Source organism: Acromyrmex echinatior, chromosome 15 (assembly GCF_024713525.1).
Source record: "Acromyrmex echinatior isolate Ae372 chromosome 15, ASM2471352v2, whole genome shotgun sequence".
Lineage (NCBI taxonomy): Eukaryota > Metazoa > Arthropoda > Insecta > Hymenoptera > Formicidae > Acromyrmex > Acromyrmex echinatior.
This window is the reverse complement of record NC_141866.1, coordinates 9,648,685-9,661,201: the sequence shown is the minus strand read 5'-3', so window position 1 is coordinate 9,661,201 and position 12,517 is coordinate 9,648,685. Positions and strand designations below refer to the sequence as shown.

Genomic DNA, 12,517 nt, shown 5'->3' with positions numbered 1-12,517 from the left:
CCTTAATCTCGAAAAGTATATATCGTATACAAAAATACTATATTTACCGAAAAATATGGGTGTGGATTTAGCACGGTTTTAAAGTGCAGTTTTATCAGAAATATCAGAACTTGTATAAAACTTGTGAGAAAAAGATCTTCCGTTAAATGAAAATTTTTGAAAATTTTTCAACCGATATAACTGTTCAAAAATGAACGAATCAAAATTATCAGACAAGCATGATTAATTCTTTCCTGTTAAATGTACAGCATTTCTTATTGATGTATTTTTTTTATTGAGCTCTAATCGTTGCAACCAGCTAAATGCACATAAATCTATGTAAATTTTGAGATTTCTGATAATATTTCAAGTGCTATTATATTAATATTACGTTTTGGAATATGTAACTTCCAGGAATTAAAAACAGAACACGAGAACTGTATATGTTACACTTAAAAAAAACTTCTGATTCAAGATAAACGAACAAGTAGATTCTGATTATATCAATCAGAATTCCGGTTATCATAATGAGATATCTGATTATCTCAATTACTGAATAACTAGAAGTTTTATAAATTCCAACTGGAAAATATTAATTAAATCGATATAATTAAGTCTATGAAATGTTGTAGTTAAAAAAATATCAAATCCTATTATAATGACTAAAAATTCTGCTAGTTTTCACCAAAATGCATATATACATCTTGTCGATATAATCAAATTATTTTTCTCAGTGTATATGTTATATAAATTTTTGTATGCAACATGGATTCAAGAATATAGTCCCTGAACGCTACTAAAAGTAGTTAGTTGGCCACGACACCAGTGGATATAATAAAATGCGAGTCTACCGAGCGTCATATATCCTAAGAAATGATGGGAAATTTCCCATAGTTTCACGAAAGGGTTGATATTATCTTCCATTGTGCGGAAACTCAGGTGTGTTCGAAATAGGAAATAACGTCGACTAATTGTAAGATTATATTAAGACGTCAGATCAATCGCATTAATAAATCGAAGGAGATATGAATCCTGACACATTGAAAACACGGGGGCTCGATTAATCAAACGTTCTCTTTCCTTCTTTTTGAATCGATTGCGAAGAGATGTAAACACGTGTAGCGCGCTATCGCATGGTCGAGCGAGCATCTGCCGAGAGACGAGAATGCAAGGCTCTCTCATCAAAATTGACGGGATGACAACGACAACGAACAGGCTCATTAATGTCATTGTTGTGGCTTGTGAAACCGGTGTAGCGCGCGGTCCAAAATAGATCGTAAATTCCGCAAGTTACGCAATGTTGCGATAGCAAGGTGATATAACGGTGAACCAATCGCGAGACTCTGCTACATCAAACTGATAGAATTATTGTAGCTGATAAAATCTTGTTGTGTTTCAATGGCATTTATCGCAACTTCTCAAGGACCCGAGACAATTAAGTGCACGTTATCAATAAAGTATTACTTAAGGAATTTGCTGGTTTTGTTCTGATTTTGCGTATATTTTATAAAACGATTATTTTTCACGATTAATTACATTGAAAAAAAATTTACTAAACCTTAATATTTCTTTAAATAGCAACTAAGCAAACATTAATTCACAATAATTAAATAATTATTCAATAAAAAATAATAGTTAAATTATATAATGGTTCTTGTATCAAGTATCAAATAAATACATGTTTATATTTAGTAAATGTTTATTTAAGTTTATTAATTGTAAGTAGTTGTAGTGATAAGAATTAATCAATCACAGTTAAATATGAGGAAAATATTCGACTATCATTAAACAATTCTTACAACTACAATCACTTACAATACGCTTACGCAATTGTAGAATGGGCTTTAGATTTATTCAAACAGATATTCATTAAAATTTAGTAATTTTTTAGTATAGATATATTGAAACGCGATGACGGTTACATGACATATATATATATGTATCTAAATTTAACGCCAAATAAAATCCCAAATAGATAGAGCGAATGTCCTTGACAAATAATTTATCTGAATACAAAGTAACTAACATAGTTATTAGGTGTTGGAATTAATTCGTAGCGTTTTACAAGTGATGGGAAGTACTTTCATTAATGTATTTTTTAATGCTCATGTGAAATAAATAACATTCTTTCATTTAAAAACGCTACGAATTAATTCCAACACCTAATACTTCATATGCAACGTCTAATTAGAGGGATTACGATTATGAAATTACATATACAAAAGATATATCAGTGGTATAATTACAAATAATAATACACATGTCAATTCTAATTAGAACTAGCGTATGAACTTTTAATTAACGAACTATTGTCACAAATAGCAATCTCATTCTTCCCAGTTCGACATACCTATGTATGTTTCCACGAATGCGAACAGAATTTTAAATGTCTCATTCTGTGAATCCATTTAAAGCCACACTTTGATGCCAAATAATAAAATGCATCAAATTACGCCCACATAAGACCAATTTTTGCTGAATGCCAAGTTATCTTTCAAACTTATCGAATACGAATCGATACGTATCGTTATTTATTAAACGTTCTAGAATAATATTCTTTCAAATTTTGGGAAAATGTACAATTTAACAACCACAATTAAAATACAAAATAATATAAAGATACAAAATATAAATAAAATAACAGAGATAATAACAATTAATGAGAGAGAAGAAGAGGGAGAAGGAGAGGGAGAGAGAGTGACGTCGGTTTGGGACGAAGAGAGCGAAGGGACGCGAGGAGACACCGGGAGGAGCAAAGGGGGAGTTGATAGCGTACTACCAGCTGTGCGCAGAAAGGGAGGTTAGGTTAGGAATGGCGTTTGGGGGTCGCGGGGTCAACCCCGCGGGATCGAACGACCCGATCGCGGTGCAACGGGAACGCGTGACGCGTGACGCGTGACGTGAGACGCATGCAAGATAAGCACGCAGGTATAGCAGACAAGATGCGCGCGAGACCGAGAGAGGTACAGGTACACCTCACTCACCTCGTTGAAGGCCATCTTCTTCGCTATGCTTCCGGACTCGCGGCTGCTTCCGGCGCCTCCTTGCCCCACCGCTCCAACGGAAGAGTATCCTCGCAGGGAGCTGCCGGGCTAGTAGTCCCAGCAGCAGCAGTAGTAGCAGCAGAAGCAGTAGCAGCTGATACCACCGGGCGTCCAGAGGGGATGATCTTCCAGGGGAGGGCGACAGCGCATCGAGATCGCACTCGCCGATGGCACTCGCGACGCGACGACGAAAACGACGAAGACGACGATGACAACAACGGCGACGGGAACGACGGGAACGACGGAGACACTCGCGGCGACCGACCCGTCTGACAAACGACCTCCGCGACACACATACGTCACGGGAGAGTAGCGACCGCGATCACCGTCTCGCGAGGGAATCCCCACGAGAGCACGCACTCCGTCGTTTATTATTTTTCTTTCCCTCTCGTCTCCTTCCTGGTCTTCTCTTTCCTCTCTTCTTTTTCAACGGCTTCTCTTCGCTCACTCGTCGCGCCGCGTTGCCGATCCGCCGACCTGCCGGGAAGATCGCGGCCGATCTGGCATTCCTCAGGTGGGCACCGTTCGCGGGAGCGCTCCTTCCTGGAGCTACGACGGTTCACGGTTAGGTAGGTATACGCGGGATGATCTCGCTGCCGGTTTCGCGACGCGGATGGACAGCGGATCGTGACGACGATGACGAACGACGAGTGGACGGAGCACGACACGACACGGGAGAACACAAGAAGACACCGACGCGTTTCACGCGACGTTACCGCGACGCGTGGCGACGTTGACGTCAACCGCGGACGAGATGCGCGCAATCACGACGACCGTCGCACCGACCGCGCGATCGTCCGCGACCGCGTTTCTCGGCACTGCTCTTTTTATCCTTTCTCCCCTTTTTCTTCCTCGCGCTTATTTATATCCACGACAGAGGTATCCGCAAACAGACGGGCGCCATCTTGCTTTCTGGCAATCGCCAGCGGAACGGACCGGAATGGCGCGACCACGGGACGAACGGACACGGATGACGGACTGGGACCTGAGATGGTGGCAGTGATGGCACAGCTGGCGGCGTGAATTCGTGAAACACCACCAGCCGGCACCAGTGCTGCCGCGCGCGGTAATTAAACCGGCGGAACGCGCCGGAATCGAACTGACCGAACGCAAGTTCGAATCGGCGCGCGCGCGCGCGATTCTCCAAGTGGCTGAAAGCTCTGAAAGTGGCGCGAGTGCAACGATCATCGAGACGCGCACTTACGTTAATCACTTCAGACCGTTTTGGATGTGCCGTACCGTGCCGTTAAATCCCAGTTAAAATTTAAAGGAAATTAAAGTCATAACTCAGAGCTTGGGGCAAAAGTTTTAAAAACTCACTACAGCTATTCTAGATTAAAGGCTGATTTACATATTGTGTAGAATATATTGAAACGAAAATTCGTAGTGCTACGAACTTCAGAGTTTAAGTAACTTCATTAAAAATGAAGGAAATTTTAATTAAAGAAAGAGGCTTTTTAAAGCTTAATAAATAAATATCTATACTTTCGAAAGGTGACTATGTCTTTTGATTTTTTGTGAGTTTGATAATTTTTACGTATAGAAAATTACGGTTGAACAAAGTGGAGGGCTTATAGCTTTTCTTACAAAGTTATTTATTTTTTAAATATTTGTAATATTTTTCATTATTTAGTGTGGATTAAATAAAAGTATTTATTTGATTATTCATAATTGTGTTAAAAATTATCTTACCGCAAATGAAAAAAAAACAGATTCTTGAAAATGAAAATGTGCTCTATCAAATGATATAATTGTTAAATTTTTCAAAATTTAACAATTTTTTTTAATATAGATATGATACAAATGAAGTAGCGATATAAACTTTTGTCCAACCCAATAATTTCTGAAATCTGATTTTGTATATGTATATATTTTCCGTTCATTTTTCATTTTTTATAAGAATGTAATGTATAATATCATAACATTAATAAAAAATGATGAAACTTGATAAAAACTTTTTACAAAATTATCCATACAACAATTTCGTAAAAAACCTCTAACTCTCTTTTTTTTACAATAAATATACTGTACAATTTTTTCATCTTAGATTTTACAAATTTATGAAATCGCAGGAAATTGAAAGATTATATTGCATATTTATTTTTTTTTCACAAAAGCTATGTTCGCGGATTAAGTCAAGGGTACTTTATGGATCAGCAATCAAAATGAATTCCAATCGGAATTATTCCGTTTTTCTAGAAAACACAATAAGAATCTAAGGAATAATTGAATAATTCCAATCGGAATTCATTCTGAATAATTCCATAATACGTATTTAGATCATTATTAAAATATTCACATTTTGTAAACTGCAATATTCATGAAGCGCATTCTAAATAATGCATTCTAAACTAAATAATGGATCTGAATACCGAGAAAACATGCGAAACGCATAACTTCTATACTGAAAATATCTATGGAAGCCTAAAAAACATTCACCTGTTTTTTTACATATTTGCTTTTGCAGTTATATAATGGAAGTAAAATACGTATTAAACTGTAAACAAGAAATATATATATATATATATACATAAAACTACAAATTCACCGTTCATTGGTGTAGTGTCATCGGCACAAAATATATATACGTAACTTATCAGATGCGTTTGCAGGGACGCCGCTTGCAGTCGATTGTTGAAAGTCGTTGTATACGTATTAGAGCGCCAGTTTCGAATTTTTACATTTCTTTACGAAGCAGAGAGAAATCTGAGAGAGGCTATGCCGATTTTTTTCCTATTACCGTCGAAATCGCCTATACACTACCGCCAATAGATCCATTTTCAATTTGAGAACTATGTGACTATATATACTTTCCAACACTATCGATAAAATCGTACCGTCGAAAGTAGTGGTTCGTCTCTATACTAAATCTTGAGGACAGAAACATGCCAACACCGACGATACTATTAAAGACCGTCGGTCCTGGATAAATTTTCGTAACTATCAATGAGGTCCGGGGAATTCGGGAATATGAAGAACGATGACGTTACCGACAATTAATAAAAATTGATTATTAACATAAATATTTCGATATTACATTCCCGGGAAAAAATATTTTGTAGATAATTATATAAAATTATATAAAAATATATATAATTTTATATAATTGTATATAAAACATATTTTATATACAATTAGATATAAACTTATATATAAAATTATATATAAAATTATATATAATTATATATCTTACGAGACATTGAATGATAGCACCATGTACGAAAACGTCCCTGAGAATAGTCTACTCCGTTAACGCGTAAATCACAATTGTGCAAAACAATTTAAAGAGACGCACCAATTCGATTCGTACATTGTAGAAAAGTACGTAAAATTACATGAAAAATAAATATAAAAATAATATTTGAAAATATATAAAATTGTGCTTTTTTAATAAAAATTATTACTTTTATCTCTAATTGTATATAAATATATTTTTATGTTTGACAGAAAATTACACAACAATAATAGTATATTTTATAATTTCTATGTAAATGTACAAATTTTTGTAATATCATAAAATGGTAATATACCATAATATTTATATTTTTATACATATCAATAAAATAACTTAAGAAAAATTTTATGAAATTCGTTAGCGAATTAAGATGTAAAGATTTCTATAAATTTAACTTTAATTGTAAATTTAATTTCGCCAATTGTTTAATTACTATAAAAAAAATAATGTTATTTGTAAGTTGTGATTTTAGATGTATCTATATATGAAGGTGTATCTATATAAAGATACACCTTTAATAATGGAGCCTAAAATTATCCATTAAAATTTTTAATTTTACATGTAATTTTTTTGCAGTATAAAATGCAATTATTATCCCATTCATGTTCGAATCTGTCATGTTAAATAACAACTTTATAAAATCAATTAATTTTAATCTTTTGAGGCTCGGAGCTTTCTAATAAAGTAACTTAATGAAGACTTTGCTTTCTAAAAAGGACACTGAATTCGATTCTGGTCTCAGAATTCTAAAATTTAAATTTCAAGATAATAATCTGATTATTGTGCAAATTAGATTTTAGAAGATTCTAAACATTTCTGAGTTTGAATATAGTCTAAAAATATCGAATTTTTAAAAAGATAATAATCTCTATGAAAGAGGCTGTAGTGTCATAATGTTCAAAATCAGTGTTCAGAGTTTGAAAGTCAGTTTGGAAATCAGTACCTATTCAAAGCAAAATTGGAAACTTGATGTTACTTTAGAATTAAAAACTTCCTAAAACCGAGTTTATAATAATTACTTTTTTGAAATTCCGTTCGTCATACTAAATCTACTATTTTGAATTTTTGAATTTTTACCTCAATTCGATAAAGCTTTAAAATTATCCTACAGGCCAAACTTCATAAAAATTCAGCAAGCGATAGCTCGTAATTCTATCACCCCGGCTTTATCTTTCTCGATGTCGAGAATCGCATGCAGAAAACTGCCGATCTTTCGCGCACTTTCACCATTCTCGAGACGTGTACAAAAAACACCGAAGAATTTATTATTATTTATATAACTGTTAAAGGCACAATAATTCATGAAAATAATTTATGAAAAAGAGAAAAGGAGAGATATGTGGAAAGAATTATACATCGACGAGATTTTTTTCTCAACTGTTTTGTATGATTCTATATACGTATATACGGTGTATTAATCATTTAGGGTATTTATTAAATTGTAGACTCTAAATAACATGTAGCGTAAGTTTACAATTATAAAAAATAAAGAAATCAATGCTCTTGTTATATATAAGTTCATACTTTGCCACATTATCCCGTTTAATTTCTCCTTCAAGTTTAATTTTCTCTATTTAAAATTTCTCTATTTTCTAACTTATTTTCTGTAAGCTAATTTTTAGAAATTCGATAGATCTATAAAATTCGCCAGAGAATCAGCCATACATAACTAAATTTATTCTAATCAGTTTTAATTTGTTCATTTTAAGGAAACAGATGTATGCAATACATATATTTGTCCGTATATTGTTATTAAATCCATGCATACATGTGTGTATTCAGGTATGTACATAATATACTAATAAAATTATCATCTGTTAATAAAAATATTGATTTATCACTCACCGACCCGATGCGCAACAGTGGAGTTACATCTGCAACGTCGATGATTCTGTAACAAATAAATTAAAATTCAAATTAAAACAAAGTAAAGAAATAATCATTACTTAAAAAAATAATAATTGCTATATGAACGCATGCAGTTTGCTGAAAAATAATCGTGCAATTTTGAAAATATAATTTTTGTATAAGCATCGAACTTTGTACCCATTATTTTATTAGATATATAAAACAATTATATATTCTCTAAAATGATTATATACAGGTGTTTGAAAAATAATGAAAAATCTTTTGCATAGAGACTGGACTAAACTGAGAAAAACAGTCCTCTACCATTTTGAAATTTTCGCAATAGTTAACAAGATATTAATTGCTAAAAATTGCTTTTCAATTGGTTTTCAATAATTTTTTACTCAAATACTTTACAGAAAAACTGCAAGAGATGAAAATTGTTTTTTTTTTCTTCTCATAGAACTCTATAAATTTTTTCAGAATTTTTTATCAACTTTTTAGTATTGCATTTTCTCGATTTTAACAGCATGAGAAAATATGTATTAAAAAATTCTTAAAAAATTCTTAAAAAATTCTTAAAAAATTCTTAGAGCTCTACAAGAAAAAAATAAACAATTTTTGCCTCTTGCAGTTTTTCTGTAAAGTTGATAGTAATTGAGTAAAAAATTATTGAAGATCAATTTTCGACAATTTTTAGCAATTAATATCTTGTTAAATTGCAAAAATTGCAAAATAGCAGAGGATTTTTCTTCTCAGTTTAGTCCATTCTGTCCCAATGCGAAGATTTATTATTAGTTTCTAAACACTCTGTATATTTTCTAAAGTAATTATATATATATTCTCTAAAGAAGATCTTAGTAAAAATAAATTTATATAAAATTTTAAAGTATTATTTAAATTATTTTAAAATTAAAATTTTATACAAATTTATTTTTGTTAAGATCTTCTTTAGAGAATACACATAATAATTTTAGAGAATATATATAATTATTTTATCTATAATTTTAAGTAACTCTCTTTTTATCTAAATTAGATAAAAGGAGAGTTACTTAAAAATTATTCAAAAATTGTATACAAATTTATTTTTGCTAAGATCTTCTTTATAAAATATATATAATTATTTTAGAGAATACATATTATTACTTTAGAGAATATATGTTTTATTGAATATAGAATTATTTAAATTATTTTATTTAACAATGATTTAAAAATAATCATTTTTAAATCATTGTCAAATAAAATGATTTAAAAACAAGCGAAAAAAGATTAATTTTTTTTTTAATAAGTAAAAAATAATATTTACCACAAGGTTGCTCCACCGGTGCCCGATGTCTCTCCCAGATCTTCTCCTCCTCTCAGAATATGCACAGGACACTCGCGTAAAACACTTGCGAATAATGAACTATAATCGCGCGCGGACTATAACTTGAATCCGATTACTTGAACGGCACTCCCGAAACGCGCGACGAACCGGCTGCGGTTCGTTTATTTTCAAGTAAATCGGCGACGAGGGTACGTTAGCTTCCCCATTGGATTTTTACACGAAGAGAACGATTTTACTCAATATCTAAAAATTTATCTAGACATTTAGACATATCCGAAGATATTTGAGAAAAACCATTCTTTTCGTGTAAATATCCTCTGGGTACTGATCACCCTCATCACATCAAGGTGTACCCGTGAGAGGGAAAATAATCTGAAAAATATAATATATAGCTATTATCTACATATTACTATGCAATTATTATGCAATCGGTTAATTTTTAGAAACGAACATCAAACATACATCTGCAATTCGTTATCATTGCGAAATAAAATCAGAGCAGATAAAAGGGCTGAATCTTTTTTTTATAAATAGATGATATCTATAAGATATGATTAGAGTCAATAAAAAAGAGATTAATAAAAAAGATAAATGTTTCTTTTATTAACGATAAATCGTTCCAAAGTTACGGTTAATTTTTTAATGGATCGTAACGAAAGATACACAAAAATAAAAAATTAATTAAATTATTAAACTATATTAATTGTGAAAGCAGGAATTGCGACTTTTTTGTATGAGAGTATTCATATCAACATTGCTTTTCTATGACTCGTGTGATATCATTTGTACAGAAAAGTAGTCGTGTCGCATACTACTCCTCTTCACATTTCCTCTTCACGAAACGTATAATAATAGCAAAAAGTGCTAGGTATAATACGAAATGTTGTATTTTATGAATATTCACATAATACGATTACTAGTACGAATAATTATTCATAAAGTATAATACAACGTTCCGTATTGTATTAGACATTCTTCGCGAAAAAGATTTCGAAAAAGTAATGTGAAAAAAAGCTGCGACACGGCTACGTTGTTTGTACGAGCTTCGGTAAGAGAATAATAACTGCGCGATAACTAGGCGTAAACATGACGCGCCGTTCCGTGCCACCCCGTACCATCCCCAACCAAAGGTCACGCGCCAACCGTCTAACTGTCGAAATATTAACGTTAACGGCTATTACAAAATCAGTAAAATAATCTATTCGTTACGTTTTAATATTCTTCGATGAATATTACACGATGCTTTATTGTACGATTTACGTTTTATTTCGTTACGCACACAACTCATCTATATTTTAGGCCGGTATTCATAGTCAGGGCTTATATTCAAGACCGTCTAAGTAGAATTTTAAGAAGTCACGAATCAAAGATCCGTATTAGCGTCTTAAGACATTACTTAAGACAGTCTTGAAATAAGAACGGACTATGAATACCGCTCTTAGATATCTAATTAACACATCTGTAAGTGTATAATATGATGTTTCTATTTATATCCATTATTATATTTAGTCCAAATTGTTTCATAATTTAAAAAATGTTTGCGTTTATCTTTACTTAAAGAATGTATATTATTAATCTTTATTTGAACGTAAATTATCAAAGAGAATAATAAAGATTGAGATATAATTCTGAATACACACCTTAGTTTCAAGCAATATTACTATTTGAGCATCCTTATGTAATTAATTATCAGTTCGCGTTCGTGAATCTCTAATTTTCGTAGATTAATGCGCGAGCACCTCACGCCACACATCCATCTCGCCGCGAAGTCGCCGAGCGAATGCCGAAGTGATGACGATCGACCACCGCACCTTGCCCCCCTACGCCTTCGCTCCGCGTCCCATCGCTTTTCGTCGCCAGTGACCCCCTTCCCCTACCGAGCTTTTCGCCAGATGTTGTTTAGATTACACCCAACTATCGCGTATTCAAACGACGAAAAATATTCAATGATTTATTCAACGATTTATATAATTATATTTTTCATATTTTACATGATTTTGACAAACGGATATCGCCGTACATTTTGCGTTTTGCTTTGTGGCATCTCGGGCACAATCCTATATTACTTGCATGGTTCTCTTAAACGAATTAGTAATTGTTCGCGTGAGGTATTTTTGATATTCCAACATTATGTCTCAATTTTCATAATTCTTTTTAATGATTCATACTTCAATAAAATAATAAATCACAAACACACACACACACATATGAATATAAAATATTTTATTAATCTTTATTTAAGTATGAATTCTTAAAAAGAACAATGACAATTGAGACATAATGTTGGAATATTAAAAATACCCTACGCGAATAATTATTAATTACGTTTAAAAGAACCATGCAAGTAATAGAATTGTGCCAGTTGTTGCCACACAAAGCAAAATGCGAAACATCAAAATGTAAAAGAAGCTTTTTGCCTTCTAGAAGTTTCGTTTACGCTTCTTTTACGCTACTCTCCCATTACATTCGACTTACTCTCTGATTTTTATTTTCATCAAGGAAACATATTCCTCGGTGTATATAATTGTGTATCACATTAAATGACTCGCGCCGTTAAAACTAGATACATATAAGAAATTGTTTCATTAATCGGAGAACATTAAAAATGTAAAGAAAATATTATTTTACTTCGTATTATGTATTGGGTCATCTAAAAAGTATCCGCGGTTTTTTGTCACTAGATGGGTTGATCATCAACACCATCTAGTGACAAAAAACCGCGGATACTTTTTAGATGACCCAATATATTAATATTTGGATAGTTAATTTTAGACGGTTGACGCGACCTTGGGGTGAGGATGGCATGGGATGGCACGAAGTGGCACGGGATGGAACGGAGCGGCGCGCCATGTTTACGTCACGCGTAGTTACGGCGCAGTCATTCCCTTACCAAAATTCGTACAAACAGGTAATCGTGCGATTCTTTTTCACATTATACTTTTTAAAATCTTATCGCCAAGAATGCCAAATATAATACGAAATGTTGTAGTTAATAAATAATTAATCACACTAGTAATCGTATTATGTGATTCATAAAATACAACATTTCATATTATATCTAGCACTTTTTGCGATTATTATATA

The 12,517-nt window shown here is 32.8% G+C and overlaps 1 protein-coding gene across 1 annotated transcript in view; it reads right to left on the bottom strand.

The window, feature by feature from the left end:
* LOC147907271 (uncharacterized) overlaps positions 1-5,981 on the bottom strand; it is a 93,123-nt gene extending 87,142 nt beyond the window's left edge. Inside the window, exon 1 of the mRNA XM_087413851.1 lies at positions 2,964-5,981. The gene's annotated coding sequence lies outside the window, so the exon portion shown is untranslated. The remainder of the gene's footprint in view (positions 1-2,963) is intronic.
* Between the last annotated feature and the right edge of the window lie 6,536 nt (positions 5,982-12,517).